Raw genomic sequence first — 7,704 nt, forward strand, 5'->3', positions numbered from 1 at the left:
GACACCTTCCCCCAGATGTCAGTGCTAGATAGGAGGATGTGAGATACTTTATCATACTTGCCATCAAACCCTCCACTTCTCTTCTCTTCTTGGTGCTTCATTGGGTACCACAGAGCACGGCATCCCTGATATATGTGCCCTGGCCTCATTTAGCATCAGCTCTCAGCTCCTATTTGTCTAACACCAATGGCACTCTGAGTTTCCTTCCTGAGTCCCAGTGGAGTATGAATGAACTCAGTTTATATCAGACAGTATCTCTGTGCAGATATGTTTAAAAATGGACCCAGCGTTTGTTTTAATCAAGTATGCTAAGACATGTAGACACTAAAATGACTGTTATTTAGGAAGGAGTTTTTATGCTCACTGATCCCTAGAAGTAGGAAGTATGACGGTCATATGGGGAGGCACCAAGGTAGGTCAGGAGGCAGGGGGGACAGTGGGAAAATGTGGACAAGGGCCTTCCTGCTGGGTTCCATGGGAAGGAATGGTAAGGCAGGGTAAACAGGCATAGGATCAGGTAGTTTGAATAATTTTGGCAGACTTTAGGGCAGAGGAGCCCTTCCTTGTCTGGTAGTCCATCCCTCAATGAGGTAATTAAGGAGGTGGTTGGTGGCCTGGAGTGTCAGAACTTGATAAGGGAGGTCCTTAGTGGGTAGGGACTCTGGATTGGTTAGTTTATGAAACTCATACTTGCAGATGAGTTGTTTATCACTCCAGGGATTGGCTAGCCCTGGAGGTGCAGTCCCTCCAGAGTCAACAGAGCCCTAGATGTCAAATCAGTGGAATGAAAAGACACGCTTACTGCAGGCTATCAGACACGGTTTTATTTATTCAGTGCTGAGCAACCTTACAGACTACTTCTGCAGCTTACAACTCACAGTTTCCAAGGGGGATCAAAACAAACAAGAAGGCAGAGATCCAAGAGTAAAGCCAGTCTCAAGCCATTATAGAACAATGGGGGCAGCCTGGAAGGGGGAATCGGCCATGGAAGGGCAGCATGGGCAGTGTGTGGAGAGAGGGGAAGGCCGGCAGTACTGGCTGCAGAGTAGGGGCTAAAGGTCTGGGAAACAGCGGCAGCAGTCTCTTCCCCATCGTCTGAGCTGCTGAATCACCAACAAGAGTGACTGAGCAATCTTTCAAAGGATGCTCACTCAGGCCTCACCACTCTCTTCCCTGAATCACTGGGCCCAGCATCATTTGCTCTCAGAGTTGATTCCTTCAAGACAAGGATTCCTTGATGTAATGTTAGGGAACAAAACAGGCTTGGATTGCCTTCCAGTTTTACAACTCACTTCCTGAATGTCTTTGGTGTTTAGTAACCTCTCTGTACCTGTGTCTTTCAAGCCATAAAATGGGAATAATAATATCACCATTGCAGGGTTGTAATGAGAAATCAGTATGATGAAGCATGCCAAATGCCCGGTGCAGAGCCTATCACAGGGAGGGGCTCAACAAAGTTGGTTTCTTTCCCGTCCTTTGATGTTAGTGAGAGCATCTCTAGGGTAGCCTTTTTCTCCAGTGGTTGTGTGTGTGTGTGTGTGTGTGTGTGTGTGTCTGTTTTTGTTTTATAAGACTCGAGGTCCTTGAAGCCACCACAACTTTTAGACCAGAATCAAGAATTGCAGGAAACACTTTATGAAATCATTTTATCCTCTGAGGCTTCCAAGATGTGACTCATAAAGACTTGGACGTAGAAATTCAAGGTGTTTGTTGGTGCATCAAGTCTACTGAGGGAATCATAGGCCTTTTGAGAACTGCCACATATCTTGGACAGTGTATGTGGAGAAGAGACTGGCACTTGCCCTTGTTTTCCTTGCCTGGGGAAGGATTCTGCTTCTTAGCTACAGAAAAATGCCAATGGGAAAGAAATCAAAGAAGCTTAAATTCTTATTTGATTTTACTTTAAGTTCTGGGATACATGTGCAGAATGTGCAGGTTTGTTACATAGGTATACATGTGCCATGGTGGTTTGCTGCACCTATCAGACCATCATCTAGTTTTCAGCCCTGCATGCGTTAGGTATTTATCTTAATGCTCTCCCTCCCCTTGCCCTCACTCCCTGACAGGTCCTGGTGTGTGATGTTCCCTTCCCTGTGTCCATGTGTTCTCATTGTTCAACTCCCACGTATGAGTGACAACATGTGATGTTTGGTTTTCTGTTCCTGTGTTAGTTTGTTGAGAATGATGGTTTCTGGCTTCATCAGTGTCCCTGCAAAGGACATTAACTCATTCTTTTCTATGGCTGCATAGTATTCCATGGTGTATATGTACCACATTTTCTTTATCCAGTCTATCATTGATGGGCATTTAGGTTGGTTTCAAGTCTTTGCTATGGTAAATAGTGCTGCAATAAACATACTTGTGCATGTGTCTTTATAGTAGAATGATTTACAATCCTTTGAGTATATACCCAGTAATGGCATTAAATGATACTTCTGGTTCTAGATCCTTGAGGAATCACCACACTGTCTTCCACAATGGTTGAACTAATTTACACTCCCACCAACAGTGTAAAAGCGTTCCTATTTCTCCACAGCCTTGACAGCATCTGTTGTTTCCTGACTTTTTAAATAATCGCCATTCTAACTGGCATGAGGTTAGAATTGTGGTTTTGATTTGCATTTCTCTAATGACCAGTGATGATGAGTTTTTTTTCATGTGTTTGTTGACCGTATAAATGTCTTCTTTTGAGAAGTGTCCGTTCATATCCTTCACCCAGTTTTTGATGGGGTTGTTTGTTTTTTCTTATAAATTTGTTTAAGTTCCTTGTAGATTCTGGATATTAGACCTTTGTCCAATGGGTAGGTTGCAAAATGTTCTCCCATTCTGTAGATTGCCTATTCACTCTGATGATAGTCTCTTTGGCTGTGTAGGAGCTCTTTAGGTTAATTAGATTTCATTTGTCAATTTTGGCTTTTGTTGCAGTGGCTTTTGGTGTTTTAGTCATGAAGTCTTTGCCCATGCCTATGTTCTGAATGATATTTCTTCTAGGGTGTTTTGGAGCTTTTTGTTTTGTTTTGTTTGAGATGGAGTCTTGCTCTGTCACCAGGTTAGAGTGTAAGGTGTGATCTTGGCTCACTGCAACCTCCACTTCCTGGATTCAAGCAATTCTACTGTCACAGCTTCCTGAGTAGCTGGGATTACAGGTGCCCACCATTGCGCCCAGCTAATTTTTTGCATTTTTAGTAGAGATGGGGTTTAACCATGTTGGCCAGGCTGGTCTCAAACTCCTGACCTCAGGTGATCCACCTGCCTTGGCCTCCCAAAATGCTGTTCCTATTCATCCACCTTCGCTTGAATTTTTTTGAAGCTCTTTTGCAGAACCAATATTCAGTCACTATGGGGAAAAATGTTTTCTATTGCTACTGTTATTGTTTAAATAGATTTCATTTTTAAAGCAGTTTCAGGTTAAAGCAAAATTGGCCAGAACATATAGAGAGTTCTTGTACACCCCTGCCCCCCACCACCCTCACAGTATCCTTCATTATCACAGTGGTTCATTTCTTACAATCAATGAACCTACATTAATACATTAATACATCACTATCACCTAAAGTCCATAGTTTACATTAGGGCTTACTATTGGTTTTATACATTCTATGCATTTTGATGAATGTATAATAACATGTACTCACCATTATAGTGTCAGACAGAGTAGTTTCACTGCCCTAAAAATTATCCGTGTTCTCCTTATGCATCCCTCCCTCCCTCTTAACCTCTGGTAACTTCTGAACTTTGTACTCTCTCCATAGTTTTGCCTTTTCCAGAATGTCCTATCATTGGAATCATGCAGTATGTGGTCTTTTCAGATTGGCTTATTTCACTTATTAATATGCATGTTGGTAATATGCATTTCACTAAATGATATCCATGTCTTTTTATGGCTTGATAATTTCCTTTTAGCACTGATTAATATTTCATTGTCGGGATTTGCCACAGTTTATTTATCCACTCACCTGCTGAAGGATCTTGGTTGCTTCCAGGTTTCAGTGATTAAGAATAATGCCACCATAAACATCAGTGGATTGTTGGGTTTTCATAGCGCACACTGTCAAATAGCACGAACTTGGACTACGAATCAGCCCCTGGCACTGCCAGTAACTGGCAGTGGAATCTTGGGCAACCTTCAATTCTCCTGGCCTTTGGTTTCCTCAACCTGTGTTTCAAATGCCTTTGGTGCCTACTGCCTACTGTGGCTGTGTTCTGGAATGGAAGGGCTTCCTAAAGAAGCCAAGTAGGACCCAGCGTCCTGCGAAAACTGACAGGCAGACAGTCTCAGGAAGCAGAAAGGAGTGGGGGACATACCAGGAGAGGATGTTGTCACCACAACACCATCCCCACCGCCATACCACCTGGAGAAACAGCAGGACATGAGCAAGGAAAAATTACAGCAAGTGAAGAGTCAGGTTGGAAAGAATCTCAGAGCAGCAAAGGGGCTGATTATCCCTCTTTGGAAGGCACAAGCAGACACCAAACAAAGATGGGGTTGGCGACGAATCTGGGCAGACACTGGGATGCAAGGTTTACGAAGATCATGTGCATCTGTGTTCATTAACATGGAAAGATATTCATGACATAATTTTTTTTTGGATGGAGTCCTGCTCTGTTCATGACATAATTTAAGTGGAAAAGGAAAGTTTTAAAACAGAAACCATATTATGATTGCATGAATATATGTACGATTAAAATAACACAGATATTTTTTCTACATCACAGGTTTCATTACAGGAATTTGTGTAAAACAATATCCATCAGGGACTTCTTCTCTTCCTTCTTTTTCTCCCTCTCTTCCTTCCTTTCTGCCTTCATTTCTTCCTTTCTTCTTCCCTTCCCTCTTTCTCAACCTCCTTCTTTCCTCCCTTTCTTCCACAAGTAAATGCTGAATTCCTACTATGTCCCATGTACTGGCCTGTGAAGTGAGCGGAATTAATAAATTCCCTGCCCTATTGGGTAGACCCTTTGGACTTCCTTTCCTTTATCTAAGCATTTTGTTTCCCAGGAGGTTAAACAATTTTATTTCACGATTGTCTTTAACTGCAAAGACACTAGTTTCTTTATATGAAAACATTAGTACAGATACTTACACTTTTTAGAAAATGATTATATGAACTCTTCAAAGAAAAAATGCACCCCATTATATCATTTTAATTAGGTTGTTTGGAAAAAAGTTCTCATCTGGACTGATTCCTAAAATATATTATTCTACCACTCTGCATCTTTAGGTTTAAATTATAGATTATTGTCATCAGTATATGTTCCTGCATTCTTACATATTTGATAATGTACATATAGACTGGTTTATCACTTAATGCTCCATTGGTTCATCAGCCTTCTCTGCAGATTCACCAGCAGGTTCAGCAGGCTGTGCCTTTCTCTTTGGTCTTTCTTTAAGTCCTTCCAGGAATGGCGATGCCTCATCATCATCATAGATTGGAAACTCCAAGTCTGTATTGACAATTCCAGTGGAAACATTCTTTGTAGTTAGTTCCTGTTCTGCAGGAATTATCTCTCTTAAGGTATGTAAACTGTTTAACCAGTTCATTTAAATTGCACTCCATGAATTCAGACAGATGTCTCTTCAAGTAAGTGCAAGTTAATTGAGAACAGACGCTAATAGACATACCTATGAAGTCAGAATAGCAGATGGAACAGGTTTGGAAAATGTGAGGGGCTGTATCATCATAGCCAGCAATAAGCAGCCCAACAGTGTACAATCTGCCCCCATGTCATTGTGTTTGTATCTGGGTCTTACGTGTAATTAGAGACACAAGTCAAGATACAGGAAATGGTCTGTCAAATGCAAATCTTGAATTCAAACGCACCTGGCACATCAAATTAACAACAGTGTAACATCAGCAGTAAGCCCTACAATGGAGATACCAATATGATTGTCAGCATGGAGAATTTTTTTCTGATGAGCTTCAAGCTCTGACTTTGCCCTCCTCAATGTAATGAAACCGCATGGGTTTTCAATTTTAGGCCAACTGTGGCTGAACCGTGTTCAACAGCTTGCCTTGAATCTTTTGATGAATTTGATAAATCTTGAAGACTCCAAACAGGAACATCATTGTCATACTAGTTGTAAAACATGGTTCTTGCAAAGCTGCAAATCAAGGAGTTCTCTCGATAGGATTTAACACTGTCTGGTGTTCTACATGCTATATGCTTTGCCTATTTGTTTTCTCTGTTTTCTTTCTAGACTGTAAGTCTCACAGGAGCAGCTCCTAGAAGCTAGAATGAGCACAAGTGAGTCCTGACTCAACAGGATACACCTCTTCACCTTCTTAGATTAGAGGAAGGGTGGGCTCAGCCTAAGCGTGCAGACCACCAACTCCTTCTCAGCCCCTTGGAAGAGTGGGATGAACTTGTATTAAAAGTGAAATTGCAAAGATCTAAGCCAACTATAGTAGAGCTCATGAGAGAAGCCTGAGTATGAGGACCACTGAGGAAACACAGGAGCACTTTTGTTTTTGAGACAGAGTCTTACCCTGTCAACCAGGTTGGAGTGCAGTGGTGCAATCTGGGCTCACTGCAACCTCCTACTCCAGAGTTCAAGCAATTATCCTGCCTCAGCCTCCTGAGTAGCTGGGATTACAAGTGCAAGCCACCACGCCTGGCTAATTTTTGTATTTTTAGTGGAGATGGGGTTTCACCATGTTCGTCAGGCTGGTCTCAAACTCCTGACATTTTACACGCACCAATTTATTCTTTTCAGCTTGTAGTAAAATAAATTTCTAACTATAGAAATAACATTTATTATTAAAACTGTCATAAGAAAAATAAATTATTATTGTCAGTCTAAAACTAACACTTGCCCCTAGCCACTTTACTTTTTTGTTGAAACTATTGTGTTTTTTTAAAACTGTGAAATATCGTGCATGGGAAAAAAATGTACAAAAAGAAAATATGGACAACTCAAAAATGTATTACAAAGCAAATATCCAAACACCTTTGTACCCATCACTCAGGTGAGGAAATAAAACATCCATAGCACCCTAGAATCCCCACTCTCACTACCACATCTTTCTCTCTTTCTCTAAAGGTAACCATTGTCCTGATTACTAGGGTTACCACCTTCACTCTCTCTCTATCCATCTCTCTCTCTCTCTCTCTCTCTCTCTCTCTGTGTGTGTGTGTGTGGGGGGGTGGTGTAAGTGTGACTCTGTTCTTGGATTGCTGTATGGAAACACCTGAGATTGGGTAATTTATAAGAAAATAAGTTTAATTGGGTTATAGCTCTGCAGGCTTTACAGGAAGCCTGGTGCTGGCATCGCTGAGCTTCTAGGGAGGCCTCAGGAAGCTTACAATCATGACAGAAGGTAAAAAGGAGAACAGGCATGTCACATGGTGAAAGTAGGAGCAAGCAAGAGAGAATGGGGAAGGGGACACACACTTTTAAATAACCAGATCTTGTGAGAACTCACTATCACAAAGATAGCACAAAGCTATAAGAGATCCACCCCCATGATCCAAACACTTCCTAGCATCCTCACTTCCAGCATTCAGGAATACAATTTAACATGAGATTTAGGTGGGAACAAACATCCAAACTATATCATTCCACTTCTGGTCCCTCCAAAATCTCATGTCGTTCTCACACTGTGAAATAAAATTATGCCTTCTCAACGGTCCCCCTAAATCTTAACTTTTTCCAGCATTAACTTAAAAGTGCAAATTATTCACTGGGAGCAGTGGCTCATGCCT

At 41.5% G+C, this 7,704-nt stretch overlaps 1 pseudogene; it reads right to left on the minus strand.

Moving 5' to 3' along the window:
• Positions 1 to 5,305: 5,305 nt before the first annotated feature.
• On the minus strand, positions 5,306 to 6,090 carry LOC105717709 (proteasome subunit alpha type-1-like; annotated as a pseudogene).
• Positions 6,091 to 7,704: the final 1,614 nt, after the last annotated feature.

The sequence above is a fragment of the Aotus nancymaae genome, unplaced genomic scaffold (genome assembly GCF_030222135.1).
Source record: "Aotus nancymaae isolate 86718 unplaced genomic scaffold, 86718_ANA_hifiasm-v0.15.2.pri h1tg000018l, whole genome shotgun sequence".
NCBI lineage: Eukaryota > Metazoa > Chordata > Mammalia > Primates > Aotidae > Aotus > Aotus nancymaae.